The sequence below is a fragment of the Chroicocephalus ridibundus genome, chromosome 6 (assembly GCF_963924245.1).
Source record: "Chroicocephalus ridibundus chromosome 6, bChrRid1.1, whole genome shotgun sequence".
Taxonomy (NCBI): Eukaryota; Metazoa; Chordata; class Aves; order Charadriiformes; family Laridae; genus Chroicocephalus; species Chroicocephalus ridibundus.
In genome coordinates, this window is record NC_086289.1 from 75002388 (window position 1) to 75019285 (window position 16898).

The window sequence follows — 16898 nt, forward strand, 5'->3', positions numbered from 1 at the left end:
TGTAATAGGGTGAAAAGGGAGGTGTTGCCAAAGGGAAGAAATGGGGCTACTGGGGCTGGGAGAGAGAGGGCAGTACAAAAATGTAGAGGTGATATATCCCGTGTGAACTGGATGCCTTTGATCTGCTGAGTAAATATTTATTTGCTTTATGAGTTTTTAAATTCCACTCGGGCTTTATCTTCAGGGCTCTCCTGAAATCTTGTGAGTTACAAGTTCATATTTTTTAATTTTTATATTAAGCTTTCCATATAATCACAAGATTCCAGGCTATTAATATATCTAGACTCTAATATCACAGTAGAATATATCCATAAAATTAATTTGCTAACATTTAATATTAACGTCCGGTAAATCTAACATTTTGCTAAAATCACTGAAAGTTAAGCTTTCTTATAGCAGGGACAAATTCAAGCTGCAATGTATCATTTCTACACTAAGGTCCAAATTCTATCATTCAGGGAAAGGGCTGCGGGTTATAGCTCTTTATTTGCAAACAGGGAAGGGCACTTACACTAAGCAAAGCGTGCCTTAAAAAACTAACAAGAAATTGGAGAGGTACAGAGAAGATTAAAGTATTCCTCAGCAAAGGAGGTTAATCCAATTTCTTGGCACTGATTTTTCTGCACTTAAGCGGAGATTGTGTTTTGCATGCCTGATCCATCAGGTGTGAGCTAGTTTAATGCAAGTCACCTGTGTTTGCTTGATATTTATTTATCTCTAAGCATATATTTTACAGAGGGTAGTGTGATACGGTGGTATGACTTCTGTTCTTCCCCTCCTTCTCCACACACAAAGTCAAACTGACGCTATAGTTTGTGTTCTCTGAGACCCAAGAGACCCCGCTTCAACTTTTGTTCCCCTGCTTGCTGGCCTGGTATAATGTCACTTTGTCACACTTAGTCTGCTTGTAGTATAACCTCTCCTTTGCATTGTGGAAACACTCCAAAAACACAGGAGATGCATACACGGGTCCCTACCTCTACGAGTGTAAACTGAGAGGACAAAAACAGACTCAGAATAAAATAAAGACCTGTAACATGTGAGTAAAGTGACCAGAACAATGGCTGGATTGTAGCTTATTGTTTGGTTTTCAAGTTAAAATCCCCAACAAAATCCCTCCTGTCAATTAAACTGGAAGGGGTGTGGGGCCAAGGGCCTCTCACTTTCCTCCTCCTCGCAGCTTTCTCCCTCCAGTCCAGAAGCACAGCCTGCACAGGAGATGGTGGTGTAGTCAACAGAAACCTGTGCGTGGACCCCAGGATGCCTGGGTTGGACCTGGCAGTGCTGGTTTCTAGGGGGGGTCTGCTGAAGTAGGTCTATGGGAGAGGTGAAGTGCTTGTGGATAGAGCCTGCCAAAGAACAGCATTAATGCTCAGGTATCTTTAAAAGAGGCTGTGGGGTTTTTTTGTATTTTATTTTTTTTCCCTCTTCCCCTCTATCTAATTCCTCAATGTGAAATGGATGCAGATGTGTGGAATGAATTCATCCAGGATTTAGAAACACCATTTTGTATGTGTACCCACCCACATAATTGCTTTCCTTTCACATACTGCACTTCTGTGCACACCTGTGGGATGTTGGCAAGACCTCCTGGATATTAGATCTACTGAACGTATGACCCATACAGCTTTCACAGTATGTAAAGTTACAGAATTACACCTGGTAACCTTGATGGGCAATATATTGTGTTCCTGCTTTCATCTTCTGTGTCCTTTTGCTTGTGTTAGAACTGTGTGATGGGAATCAGGACTGGTGTGCCCCTTGTGATTTACAATTTTGTGTTTTCGTTTATTCATACTTTAAGCTTCATGATTAATCAGAGTGTTCCAGTTGTTGGGATTCACTTATTTCTACAGGGAGGTCAAAGGGTGATATTTATTCCGTCACTAAGTGTACCTATAAATAAAGTAGGAATAATGCTCATCTACTTGCTGATTTTGCTGTGAAGGTCGAGTACTGTTGGGAGCTCTAGGACAGGGCCAGCAGGTCTTGTGCAGGACATTACAGAGAATTCCATCTTTTGGGAGCAGGTGGAGGCCAGGTGGGATAGCACAAGACATCTTAGGCTACATGCTGTGGCCTGGCTTCAGGCAATGGAACCAAGCCTTAAATAAAGGGAGACTATAGCTCTCTTTTAGTTTTGTTTTCAGCTTTCTATTCTCCTACTTTCATGCTTTTGACCACTTTTCCGATACACTCCCAAGTAGCTGTGTTTCTTCCTCCCAAATAGCCTGTCCTTTGGTTGTACTGCAGTCCTTAAATGATTAGCAGTTACAGTGCTGTTGTGGTCTCTTGCTTCCTCTGTTTCTGTTCAAGGATAGAAGATCTGGCAAATTTGGGGAAACCTGGATTATGCAAAAATGTTAAAAAGTACAATTTGGAAAGACCCCATATAGAAATATGGATTGGGTGTAGATGACACACTTCAGCCATGTAGTAGTCAGTCTTTGTGTAGTCTGATAATGATCTTGTGGCTGTGTGAGAAGCAGGTATTGTCTCTCTAAAGTTGCATAGCTACTGAAAGATGTGGCCAAGTGGTGAAGAGATTTGCAGAACTCCTGAAAGCCGGGTGTCAACTAAACTGAGTGACTCAGCCTGCGTGCCAGGGTCCTAGAACTTTCATCTGCCATTGCTGCTTTTCGTACCTGGACTCTTCATGCATTAAACTTAGTTCAACTATTGTGTTTAACGTTCTAGGAAGACTCATGGCATGGTGGGACAGTACAGGGGATGTCAGGGCAGGTAAGCATCCCTTGCCTGGGATGAATCCTGGAAATATCTGCAGGTACAAGGGCATCCCGGTGGTGTGCCATCATAGGATACCTATTTTAGCCTTGAATCCACCATGCAGGCCTGCCTCTCTGTGCAATGACCTGACTGGTTAAGGACTCGTGTGACCAAATAAAACATGGAAATCATGCTGCAATTGGTGGATGTATTTAATTTTTTTCTAAAAAATGTATTTTCTTGACACATACAGGTATTATGAACCCTTACCTCTTGATCAAAACTGTTGACTTTTAAATTGCTGTTGCTTTTAGGATAAATTAACAGTGGAGCAAAATGGCCTAATGTTGCTGAGAAGTAAAAATTGAAACTCTGTGGATTGTAGTTTTTAATCTTTTTGTGCGGGTGTTCATGAAACACATTCTCCTAGAAGAGCACCATGCATGTAAAATATCCTAGATAATAATTCAGCCAGGAAGAACAATACCGTATCTTACTTACTCTCCTTGTTGCAGTCAATTTTACTTAGTTGAATGTTTCATCATAAATTAATGTACAGTTCATTAGTTTTCAACATGAGTTTCAGAAAGGATTTTTCCGTTTCTCTAAGAAGTGGCACAAGTACTGAAGTAGGCTTTGTACTAGAGAACCCATTCTTGCTCTTCCAGACTGTTTTGGCAAAGTTGGTGCCATCAGTGATGAGAACAGGAGTTACAGTCATTCAAAAGCCGAGAATGGAGAGGAGGGAGCTCCTGCACTATTATGACTTGATCAAAAATTTAGGACAGAAGGGAAACAGGAGTGATGTACGTAGCCGAAATTACAGGTGAATTAAATTACCCAGGGTAGAATTTATGCTGGTTGCAGGGGATGACAATGTTGACTTGCAGCAGTTTCCAGTGCAGCCTTTTTCTCCATCATCCCCAGCTAATAACTCCTCTTCCTGCCTGTTACCTTGTAGGTATAACAGAGTGGTGCTCGCCTTGCTGCCTGTTTCTGATTCTCAGAGGAAGAACTCTAGTCCAGAAAAAGGGCTACTATAGGGTCTTTTAGAGGCTACCAAGCACATAGGACCTAGGTTTTGTTGTTCATAGGAACGGCAGCTCTACGGAACGACACGGCGGTACTGTGGGGAGTGGTTGCCCCATTCATGACTTACAGGAAGAAGGTCACTTACTGATTTACTGGCACCATTTCTTAAAGTACTTAAGATTTTCCTTGAAAAGTCCTTCACCCAAATTCTGATAACTTCTAACCTAAGCTTAGCTTAGCTTGGGACCTAGTGGAACCACAGTCCAAAGTATGTTTTGGCTGCATATTATCAAAATGCTGTACAGTTATGTTGCACAAAAAATAATTTTCCCATTTGTGTGGTGGGTTTTTTTTTCAGTTACAGGTTACTTTTCTACATTTTAACTTCCCAAATATTCCTTTCCAGGAAGGAAACAGTCTTTAACTTGTGTGTGTGTAGTCTTTAACGTGTGTGTGTGTGTGTGTGTGTTAGAGATTTGGGATATTGGAAAGATCAATCAAAATAGATAGCTGATTTCCCACTACTGTGCAACTGACAATCTGTAAAGCATTTTCACGGCAATCTGCAAGGCTAGAAAGTGTTGCTAACCCCACAGCATGGGGTTCCTGAGACTTGGGCTACAATGCTAACTATTTTTCTTCTGGTTCTCTCTCAATTTGGGAGCATGGAGCTTGATTCTTCTTCCCAAAGTCAATGACCATGTATAAAAAATAAAAAAAAAAAAAAAAGAAAGAAAAGGAAAGATAGCCTTCCCCAGGGAGCATATGGAAGGAAATAAAACAATTTGCTTGCAAATGGGAGGTAATTGGTATGTTAATTAAAGTCGACTTTACCTCTCTTAATGTTAACCTCCTGATTTTCTCCAGTGTTTCAGGTAGGGGAAAAGAATTTATTCTTTAGTATTCTCAAGAATGAGATTGGATAATAGACACAAATGAAGTCCAAACCTAGTACAAAAAAACATGAGAAGATATGTCTCCCGGCTGCCTTCCTAATACAGCGTAAGGAGGACGAGATAGTTATCTGAGCAGTCACTCCACAGCTCAGACTTCAAATTATAGTAATTATGACAATTTGTGCCAATAGCCATGAGGTGGGGTTTTTTGATGTGGTTAAAAATAACATCTGTAAAAATCCAATAAAAAAAATTACATTTTGCTAATTTTCTGATAAGATAATGTTTAACTGTACTGTGTGCCTTCTACTGCCGTTTTCAATTAGAGTATTTCCTTCTGGGCTTTTACCATCTCGTCTCATGGATCCGATTCCATCCTGAGCAGTTCATTTGTTTTAACTTTCTTAATTAATTGTTTTGTGTAGGTTTTGCCTTTCAAACTGATATCAATCTTCTAGACTTATTAACGTGCTGATTGCTAACGCGTGATACAAAGCACAACTCAGTTAAATTGTTCTTTCTGTCATATTAAACAGAGTTCCCATATTAGCCTGCTAAACAAAATAATTGTAGATAATTTAGAGGGTAACAAATGACAAGAGTCCTGTACCTGGGAGAGTAGAAAAAAGTTCTCTTTGCAGCATTTCTGTGCTGGCTTTGGGTGCAATTCCGAGCCCATAGGCAGAGTAATGCAAAATAATTAGTTGCCAAGAAATTTTAGGAGAGCTGGCGGGAAAAACTGCTTTTCCCACACGGTGAAGTTTCTTACCTTGTCTGAGGAATATGGGGGGCAGGGAGCAGTAAGGTATCGGACACAGCTGATACCTTCCCTCCTGTACGTTCAGGGAATTTTCTCTTTTGTGTGAATCAGTTCAGTTTTGTATTCCTGAGTTAAACAAGGCAGATGCAATTTTGGGGAAACGTGGCATTATGTCCTTTACATCCTCCTCACATACTACTCCATGTAGCTTGACTGAAAGGACGCATCGTTTGGAGTTATGACTGTAAATTCTGATGTAGTTTAATTGGTGTATGACAAGGAACACGTTTCCCTGGGGATAAGGGCTATCCTTGAAGCTGTCACATAGATGACCGGGGACAAATTCAGTGTGTGGCAATGCAGAATAGTTTCTCAGAAAAGGCACTAATCCTTAGACTATTTAAATTCACTTGAGGTGATGACCAGAGCCTGCATATCTGGGAATTTTTTGTTCATGCTCTGCCTGACCAAGCTGAGACCTCGTTATGCTATATATTGCACAAATGATTTCTGAACATGCTCTGTGATCACATAACTGCTCCTGGAGATTTTGCCTCTGGTGTTGGTGAGAGCAGACAAGTGCTTGAGTGCTGTTGACAATCTCCCTTTCATAAACATCACACTAAATGATAGCGTAAGGAATGAGAGACACACGTAACTTCAGGCATGTTCTCATAAGTCTTTAAAAGACAGGTAAGGGCTAGGAGGACTCTTCTGGCAATCATAGTCTTCAAGATGCGCTTTAGATAGGTGACTCTGAAATGCGTATTTCAGAATTTATTGAGCAAATTTGTCTCAGTTCATAGGAGAAATAAGATACTTTACACTGCAAGTTCAGCACACAACAAAATTGAGATTTACCTCGGATTTGGAGACGTGTTTTGATTTAAATTTCCGAGGTACTAGTCTTGACGTGTAATAAAACTTGGGTGTTGTGAAATTGTAAATTCTGAAATAATGAAAATATTTTTGCTGAGCTTTGCTTGTTAGAGTGCCACAGAAGGGATTTGTCACCCTGCAATGTATTCTTCTGTATTTGTTGATTTTTTTTTTTTTTTTTTTTTTCCTAATGCTTCTGCCATATGTTCCTGATTTCTCCTTCAGGCCCTGCAGAACTTTGCACCTGGTTTTCTGCCTTTTTTTCAACTAGGGAAACTCAACCTGCCTTTCTGTTTGTAGCTTCCCCTTCTCACACCTGTGCTGGTTTTTCTCTAGATCATCATGGTATATTCTTATGAGTGCGTCATTGTTCTTGAAGTGGGACACCTTTATACCAGTATTGCTTTAAAAGAATCACCTTTTAACTTGCAATCCTAGCAGGTGTACTGGAGATATTGTGACGTACCCGAGACAATATGTATTTTTCTGCATGTTTTGTCTGCTAGAGCTGGTACAACCGCTGCTGGCCACTACAGCAGTTGTATTGAGCACTGTTCTACATGATGGTTGTGGAGGTCGTTGCTCTCTTCTTAGTTGATGCAAACCTGACCAACTCTCCAGCGCGCACAACCTCCGAGCTGCACCAGGCCTTGGTGCTCAGGCTGCTGAAGGGAGCTCACAAGATGGTACGTTTTACAGCCACAGAACCTGCAGTGCCTGTGACTCCAGTAGCAAAGATTTTCCTGCCTTAAGGTAGCTCCCTCCCATTCCTCGCAGTGGGGGTTTCCTCTGTGTTTGAAGCCATGCAAAAGCTGCAGACTGGCCACACTACAAACTATATAGAGTAATTTCCTCTTTTCTCCTTGCGACTGAAGTCCCTGTGCTGTTTCCCTGGCACTGTAGACCTCTCTTGTTTGAGAGGGGTCACATTTGCAAAGTAGGAAGAAGCATCTTGGAGCGGAATCTACATTATGCATAGACCAAGGTTGGCCGCTGTCAGCCCTGGAGCTTCTCTGAGCTTCCTGGCTTTTTATACACAAGCCCACATGTGCTGATGCAGATTTCTCAGCTCTGGTCCTAAGTTGCCCACAGAATAAGAATAATAGAAAAATGCTAAGCGTTTTGCTTGATTTAAATTTTGCAGAAAACCAAAGCAGAATGAACTTTGGCTCCTGTTCAGCTGCAATCTAGACATGAATTAACAGGCGCTTCAAACTTAAATTAGACGAGTCAACCATTGAACGTAGTTCAGCAGCACACCAAAATAAATCCGGATGACATTTATGACATATTTCATTGTTTCTATAATCTAAGTAACACAAAAGGCGTAAGTCACAGCACAATACGTTATTGCATTTCTTTTTGAAACGCTGTCCATGAATAAATTTAGACTGGAAATGGGAAGATTTGTTACTATCAAAGTGGGAAATATATGTTGCTCTGATGGCACTGGATTGCAGCTGCCCATACTAAACTGGAGCTCATGATCCAGTTCCACTCCAGGCTACTGTTCCTTGGTACGCAAGGCTGAGTTATTTAAACCAAATGTCAACACCAAATGTTTTTGGCTTCCTCTTTTATTCTAGAATCGTCAGAGTGCATAAAAAAGTAGAAACTTCAATGAGGTATTTAAAACCCAATTTTTAGAATTTGATTTGTGGTCTAAGAAAATGTGAATATTGGTGATAGATGCCTTTATTTGAATCTTCATTCTGTGTCAAGTATATTTAAAACTCCAGATACACTTTCCTAAAAAAGAATAAAAGAAATATATGTATATATATGGAGGAACTGGGCTATTCCCCAGTGCAGCCATCCACCTGAAAGACAGGAGATATGTGACGCATTTACTAATTAGACTGCAAATATTCTCTGCCCTCTCAACTGAAAGAATACATAATGTATTTATTCATGTAGTGCCCATGCAGATCTAGCAAAGTATCTGTAGCATGCTGTCACTGGGCGAACTGCCTTCTAACGCTGCTGCCCTCTCCAGTCCAGTGCCATTTGAGAACTGAGGTGTTGAGTGGGTAGGATAGTTAACGGTGAACAGGACTGGGCCATAAGCTGCCCTTGCAGGCCGATGGCCTCTGTTGCTCATGGAAGGGTCTCTCACACAGTTGATACTCTCAAGATAACAGTAGTGCTGGATATATTCAATATCACTGGCCCGGCTGTGCCGGTAAAGGGAGGAAAATTTCAGTGAGTCATCCAGATCAAAAACATGAAAGTCAAGCTAAAACCACAGGAAAAATAAGTGTATTTAAATATGGTGGACTACAAGAAACGAGTGCAACAGAAAATCTAAGATCTCAACGACTGAAGGTTTTACAATATAATTTTAAGGATGAACTGTTCCTAAACAATTTTTCCAGTGTATTAAGCACTAACAGCATCAGGCATGCATGTCTTGTTCCACTCTTTCTCTTTTTTTTCTTGAACAAACAAGTTGAATGTGGCCAATACAAGAAAAGAGCCCACTCTCCACTTATGTGTGCGCGTTCCTTTGTCCTCTTTCCAATATCCCCCAGTAATGACGGAGTGCAGGATCGTGTTCTGCTCTAATGTCTTTCTTGTAAGATTCGGAGGGTAGTGCCGTCGTGACCTTCGGGAGCAGTTTTTTCCATTTGGAAGGAGGCGGGGGAGAGAGAGAGCATTGAATTTGAGATTGATTTTCCTCCTTTTAGCATGTGGAAATTCAAAGCAAGCTCCTTGATTCATCAACAATGGCTGCATCTCCAGCCTTAGAGAATGCAAAGGCAGCAGCAGGAGCAGACGGATGAAGTTAATACCCTCACACTGCATTGTGAATGTGACCAGAGTCCAGTATGCTATTGAAAAATGCTGATGTTGTTCCTTACAGTGACTGGTCACAGTTTTAACCAGAGAATTTTCACCTGATTAAAGAACTGGGGAGCTCGAGCAGTTTTAGACACGACAGTATGGCCACACTATCTTGTTGGGGCACTTAAAGGCTCTGCATATTGCGATGTGTGTTTTGGGGGCTTCCAAGGACTGCATCCAGCTGAAGGCCAAAGCGCAGATTCAGAGTATCTATGGAGACTTTAAAGATGATGGTTTTCCCTGTTTCCCTTCCCTGCAAAGGGCTGGTCTATTCAATTGAAGTTCTGTGAGGTGTTGGAGGTGAACAGCTATTCAATGTAAGCTGTATTTGCAGTAAAGAGCAGACTGAGCGAGCAGGAAATGTTCTGAAGAGCTTCAGTTCTTCAGCAGGAAGCCCTGGGGAATCACACTGGATCCAGGCTATGGGGTCCTTTGAATCCTTGGATGTTCCTTACTTGCCATCTTTGAATTTGAGCTGGTCAGTCCCTTCTGTCTGGGCTTTAAATTTGGCCCTGCTGGTTTGGGGAAAAGAGCTCACAACTAAAATTTCAGCAAGAATTGACAATACCTGGCTTTCGTCAGGCTTTGGAGAAGAAACAACTGAGTGCCCCCCTCGTTCCTCAGAGGTGGCATTTCTGCATCAAGGTGGAGTCGTGTGTCTTTGTCAAGGGAGAAAGAAGTTATGTTCCTGCCCGTGCTTCCTCTTGATAAAAGGGTACTAACTTTCGCCATTTAATTTTTGAGAAGGGAAAGGTTTCTCACCTGCTACAAACTGAACTGTTGGCTCTGCGGGAGCGTGTAGACTCTGTGGTATGCCACTAGCAGGAGATTAAATCTGCTGAAGGTGTATGTTTATTGTCAAACAGGCATCCGCAACTGAGGGGGTGCTCTCCTACATTGTGAAATGTTATGGCCACTGAGAACATTAAACGCTGAAGTTTGTACTTGGGAATAAACATACAGCCAGATTGCCGTGCGTGTTTTCTGTTGTGAGACTGCTGTACTCTATCTAAAAACACTGGTAACTTCCAGTTGTTCTTCCCGTCACGTTTGTGCTCTTGTTGGCTGGGTGTGGAGCTAGTTGTTCTGTAGGAACAAACCCACATACGTTAGGGAGGACACAGGTAGATAGTACTTTGAGCCAGTGGGCATTTGAAGTTATTAATTTACGTCCTCTAATAGTCTTTATGAACTTTAAGAAAATAAACATGTGCTAGGGGACTTAAGGTAGGGAGATGTCACGTTTAAGTGTGTTTGTTTTGTTTTCTTTTTCTTTTTTTCTTTTCAGTTGACCGTGTCTTTACCTGCCTAGTTACGATGCCATATTTTTGCACACTGTAGTGAAGGTTCATCTTTCAGTGCATGCCTAAGTTTCACAGTAACAAATACATGCATTTGGTCATCACACATAGGTTGATTTGTGTACATTTTAGTTCTGAAAGAGAAGAGACAGAGGAAAATAAGTGGGGTCCTGTTAAAATTTGTGTGAGAAATGTTTTAATGTAGGTGAATTTGAGAATCAATAAATGAAGTTGGCCCTATTCTGATCGCTGTTTTGAGGACAGTCAGAAGAATCTGTAGACGTTTTTGTGTATTAGAATAGCATGTATCCAGAAACAGCTACAACCAGGCAAGCGTGAGTTAATGGTGTGGTGGAATTCAGGTTGCTGGTAAAAGGAATTATTTTATCAATAAGATCACGCTTCGTTACAGTTACCACTGATAAAACTCAAAAGGCAATTTAGCACCCCGTGTTGCTGTATTCTACTACAAAATTATTTTCCCATGCTACCAGTGAATTACAACTACTTGAGTTTAGCCCCAGAAAGACTTCTCTATTGTGCTTCTTATTGCTTATGAAATCTTTTTAAACTGTGTTGTTTAGTTGTTGGACATCGGATCTGAACTTATCCTAAGTTAACCTAAGGAACAGATTAGTTACTTGCATACCTCCCGTATACCTCCCTATCTGCAATGGGGAAGCAATGCATTTTGCTCTGTGTCTGCGTATTAATGCCTGAGAAATTATATTCAAGAGTATATTAATCCAATTCATATCTCTTTATGGCTCATCTTTGATCCTGGAGTGAAGTTGTAAGCTGGAAATTGAGCATGTTCGAGTACTTCCAAGCACGTTTTTGCAGTCATCTCTTATTGTCCAGTTAATATTGTATGCGAGATATGAAAATAAATGGCTTGCAGAAGACTCCCCAGAGGCTTTGGGCTGTTGTCATAGAAAGTAGATCCTGAGCTTCGCGATGAGTTCAAGTTATTTGTAACTTAAATTGAAATGACTGCTTTGTTTAGGAATTCATAATAGGAAAATCTTTAACAGGACTCAGGTGATATTATTTAGAGATATAGTCAGCACAAAGCTTCTGTGGCTATCTGGTTTTATTTCCATTGAATTTTAGGCCATGTAAATATTACTTCTTTCAATCAAGAACACACACATGTGTGTCTGTTATACATGAAACTGCTGGGGTTCAGAATTATCCTTTGTATGGATAATCTTCTGGAATGATGGTAATTTAATAAGTAGTTCATATATAAAATAACTGGCCTTGCTTCAAAGCACTACAGAAGGCCAGTTAAACTGGAAACAATTCAGACAATGCAGCAATGCAGCGTTTTTCACGTTTTTGAGTCTGCATTTGAGAATATGCAGACTTGTGCGCCTAGGAATAAATGACGGTGCATATGATGGTACCTCGATAAGGCTTTGTATTAGGAGCTACTAACTGGCTTTGTGATCTTCATCTTTAACCAGTGCTGAAAAACCTTTTGTAACGTAACAGCCTATATTGCTCTCTGCATGTTGAAAGAGAACATGTTTTTAGAATGTTTGAGAACTTTGAAAAAAATATTAGTATGCTTTTCAAATTCCTCCACCTGCAGAGTCATGAGCCTTGCTTGCTGTAGCCTAAGTGAGGAAGTCTCAGGGTCTGTTTGTTTAAACTGCCTGTAAGAAGCTTAGAATAGCTATTGTAGAGGCGAAAATATCAGAGATTCAAATTTCAGCATCCCACAATCTGCCAGGACGAGAAGGCAAATCTCTGGTCCCACTGAAAAAGGGAACCTCCCATTTCTGGTAGCATGTTGTTCTGATTTCTTGTCTTTTAGTGATATTTCTCTAAATGAAGAAATTGTTTCTGAAATGGGGATTAAGGATTGCCAGGAAAGATGCTATAGGCAAATTTAATTCTTGTAGAAAATGTGATGTTTGGAAGGAACCTCTCTCTCCTACCACCACCATTTGTGAAGCAATTTTTTTTGCTTTTCAGCATCGCTCTTTGAGGAAGATGTTCAGGAACTTGACATGCTAATAGTAGTCTTAAGGGACATAAATGAGTGAACAGAGGGCAGATAAGACAGTCAAAGATGTATCATAATGGTTCCACAAAATGTCATATACATCTGCAGCTTAACCGAGATGTATTATCTTATTTGCACCAGGTATTTACAGTATCTAATATACTAATTCTGTGCTGGTATATAGTTGATTCCTGCTGTTAAGGTTGTTATTTATTCTTCTTGTTACGCTTATTGCACAAAAACAAATCGCCTAGAAAAAAGGTGTCTGTGTTCTGGGCAAAATAAGCATGAAGTCTCCACGAGCTCAGGCTCTTACCCACGACCACATATGATCCATGTTCTCTCTTTAGCACATTGAGATTTGACTAATTGTTTTGTATCATTTTTTTTCTTTGAAAGTTCAAAATTTTGGAAAACAGATTTGTTTGGCTTTTTAGGTGTCCAAACCGAAGCTCAAAGACTATAGGGTCTTGAATCATTTATCTTTTGACTCATATGAATATTTAGATCTTAAATAGGGTGATATTATTTTCTCTTTATTTAGAAATATATTTATTTACTGGGTGAAGGCTTATTCAGTGTGAATTTTTTAAAACACTACATAAGGTTAAGCTACTCATTTGGTTTTCAAATGTGAGCTTTACTAAAATTCAATGATAAGGTTGTTATAAAAAAAAAAATAAAATTATTTGGTCTTTTAGTTATCCGTGCCCAAGCTGTGATGCTCCAGTGTGGTCAGCATTAGCCAAATTCTGCTCTAATTGAAGTCAGCGATTGTTTTCTTTGGGTGAAATATTAGGCTAGTACTAGGTGTTTTTAAAAATCTTATCCTTTAATCTTGTTCGGTTCCTAGCTTTTAATATACGCTTGTGGCTCTCATAAAGGCTTGTTTCTAAGGGCAAATGTCAGGTAGCATGAGGATTACCTTGTTTTCCTTTGCTGGAATGTACTCAGAAAGGTAGAGTTATCAGATTAGTGATAGTTGCTGCGATTAATATTGGGTAGTGCATCTATCATCAACCTGTGGAAAGCCTGACGCTGTGGACAGAGATCCTTTTCCAGCTCTGGCCCTGTGAGGAAAAGAGCTTTTCATCTGCAACGGCTCCTCCCTCTGGCAGAAGGCGTGGGGTGATTCTGTTCGTCATCCCCAGGACATCTCCTCCAGACGGAGCCGGGCTGGTGGAGGTCCAGCAGAGCTCTGCTTGCCTGGAGACTGCCCTGGGTGGAAGTTCTCCCGTGAGCTGCAGCGCTGGTTGGTCTGCAGCGGTGCCAGCCCTGGCAGGGGTGATGGCACCGACCGGGGGGCAAACTGGTCACTGAAAACCTTCTCCGTAGTTACTGCTGTTTGCAGAGCCCTCAGCTGCCCATACCCAGAGGTGTTTTCTTTCCACAAACTCTGATGAAGAATTAACATCACCATTTCTGAAGTATGCTGAAAACATTCACTGCAGAGCTAGGAATGTGTCCATTTATCACAAGAACTGAATTCACTTTCGTAGCATTAGCTGTAGTCAAGTTGGCCTCTTTCACCATGAAGAAAAGCAAAATGTTCCTCTATGAGAACTATTTTCTCCTCCTCTTTCCTCCCCGGTCTTTTCCATGTAGCCCAAAAAGCGAGTCGTCAGGCCCCCACAGCAGCAGTTACCGCGTAACTGGTACGGTTGTGTCACGCAAAGACTGAAGAGGTATGGAACTAAATCAACAAATTCTGATTTGTTGGTGCAACTGAGTACAAACTAGCTAAGGAAAAACCAAGTTGGAAATGGAGAGCAAATATATGTGAGAGGCAAGCCACAGCTTGCAGTAAAGAAAATGTTTGCAGAAAACGCCAGCATTACAGGTTTATCTAAGGTGTGGTCTGGCTTAAGCTGCAGTAATTACCCAAGGTACCATGGCTGTGGCTGGAAAATGAAGTGCTTTATAAACTTAACCCATTCGTGTCTCCTGAGACCAACCACAGTGTTATACCTAGGCCAAGCCATGGCTTTTCCATCACAATTGAAAATTCCGGAGGAAGATCGCATCCGCCTTCATTTACCTGGCAAGAGAGCTTTGAGGCTCCGCATGCTCAGGGCAGTTCACAGCGTTACAAACTAGCAAAGAGAACCACCAGCTCTTCCCTTTTACTGCTTGGAGGTGTTAGTGATGCCATCAACTGCAGGCAAAGCAGTAAAATGAGAGAAAACCTTTGAAAACACAGAAGACCTGTGGGGAAAAACATTTGCCAGACAGTTATACATGGGGTTGGGAATACCTCCGCATAAATAACACTGGGTGAGTGAAGGAGACAAATTTAAACTTGTGAAATGTTGGGTGGAAGGGTCTGGTTATTGAATTATCGTTGGGTAGAAATACTGCTGCCTTCAGGAGAGCTGCAGAGAGCTTGCCTGGTATATTCTGTTCGGAAGAAACAGAAGACTATCCAGGAGGATGGCAAAATATTTAAGCAAATTTGGAGCAATGCCTCAAAAGGTAGCCAGGATCTGAAGGGGTTTGTTTACAAGGAAAGAACTCAAAAAAATCTGAGTAGATGAAGTTTGGCCAAAAAGGACTTTTAAGCATTTGAGGATTTAAACTATAAGTGAGTATAATGGATTGTCTGTTATGGATGAATTCCCAGGAACTGGCTGAAAAGGAGGACAATAAAATTTATGTTCTGAAGTCTTTCATTCACAGATGTATGGAGAAATGGCTTTCAAAGAAGAGATCAAGAGTTCACCTAACTTGATATTCTTTATAAATGTTTGCAAAGGATCTGATTTGGGACCAGTAACTTATGTTTTAGTCAAAACATTGTGCGTGATGTTTTGACCTGTAAAATCAGAGCTGAGAGTCTACCGCTTCCCATGCCGATGTGTTCCAATGTTTAATCTTCTTGAATAGCTCTTGTGGTTGGCTACTCTGACCATGGTTAATAATCTTCCCTGGCTAGAACTGGTATCTTTAGTCTAATTCAGATTTGTTTGGTTTTGACTTCCAGGGAATTAATCAGGAGCTATTGGTCGGGGGGGTGGGGGGCGGATGTTCTTTTTTTTTTTTTTTTTTTTTTCCTTGGCTTTCCAAACACTGTCATTTTTAGTAAGTCTTCTGGTTTGCCAGAATGAAGCCCAACTTACCCACCAGCCCTTGCATCTTCTGTTCTTGGAGAATCTTTGTTGAGAAGGCTGTTCTGGCATGTTTTCATGTGTGCTCCATTTATTTTTAAAATGTTTTCCAAAAAGGCTTGGCAACAAGAGCTGAGACTGTCATTACTGTGAAGAACTGGAAAATAAAAGAACAGCTGGTGTGTTTGGTGTCCTGGGAGCTGTCACTCGTAGGATTCCCCCTCCAAAAGTAAAATCAAACTATGTATTTGTTTGTCTTTCATCATGTACAATAAATTACAAGAAGTTGAGCAAAAAGCCAAGCCAAATCCTGCAAAAACTCAGTTGAAAGCTGACAAATGCCTACTGGCTAAGTACATTCCTGGCATATGGGAAAGGAAAGAAAGTGGTAGGGCAACCTTCATTAAGTTCGTTACCCTAAATTACGTAGGGCCTTGTCCTTAGCTTGCAGAGGAAGTTGTTGGTGCCCTCACTGAGAGGTGCACCACAGCCAGTCAGGAGCACTGTCTCAGCCTGAGGGCAAGCTGGATGGCATGCAGCAGTATCAGAAATAAATATTACAGCTCTAGGCCCGGGAAACTGGTCTGGCACTCCAGCCACACTAACTGGTCCTGAGAAGGAGATGAGTACAAGGATCTGGACTAAACTTCATGTGTTGCTGTGTGTCATATGGACTTACCTTCTCTCCCCTGCCACTGGGAGAGCACTGTTTCTTATCTTCTTTCCGGGTTTGCTCCCCCAGGCTGTGTCATTTGTTCCTCGCAGGCTTTTCTCTGAATGCTATTCGTTTATCTATTTATTTACTTTAAGAATCTGCTCTATATTTGCTCATTTCATTTTTTATCTTGATTAAATATCTTTCTAGGTTTGGTTTTCACAGCCCCATATTTTCCTACGCAGAAAGCTGTGGAGGGGGAGGTTTGCCTGGGAAAGGACTGCAGAACCACAGTGTTTGTGCAGCCCGGTCGGTGTACATCTGCCCCGACATCGATGGGGTCGAGATCAGACACATAGGTCTTATTTTTCCAGTATTCCCTGTACCAAACCGTGACTTCTGCTTCCTTTGAGTCCTCTTTCTAGCTGATGTCATCATCCCTGATGGCATTTCCCTGTCATCCCTAGTGGCATTTCACAAGGAAAACATTTGTTGCAGTGTTTGTAAGAGTTACTTGCAAGTGACTTATGCTAATTTGTTATGACTTTTCATAAAGGATATGTGAGGGCGATTTGAAAATCCTTGATTTAAGAGAAATACATCATGAACTAGTATTTTTGGGGAGTGATCAGTTTTTGCTTTGCTGACCAAAATGTTGGCGTTGCTTTTCTCGGTAGAGTTTTCCA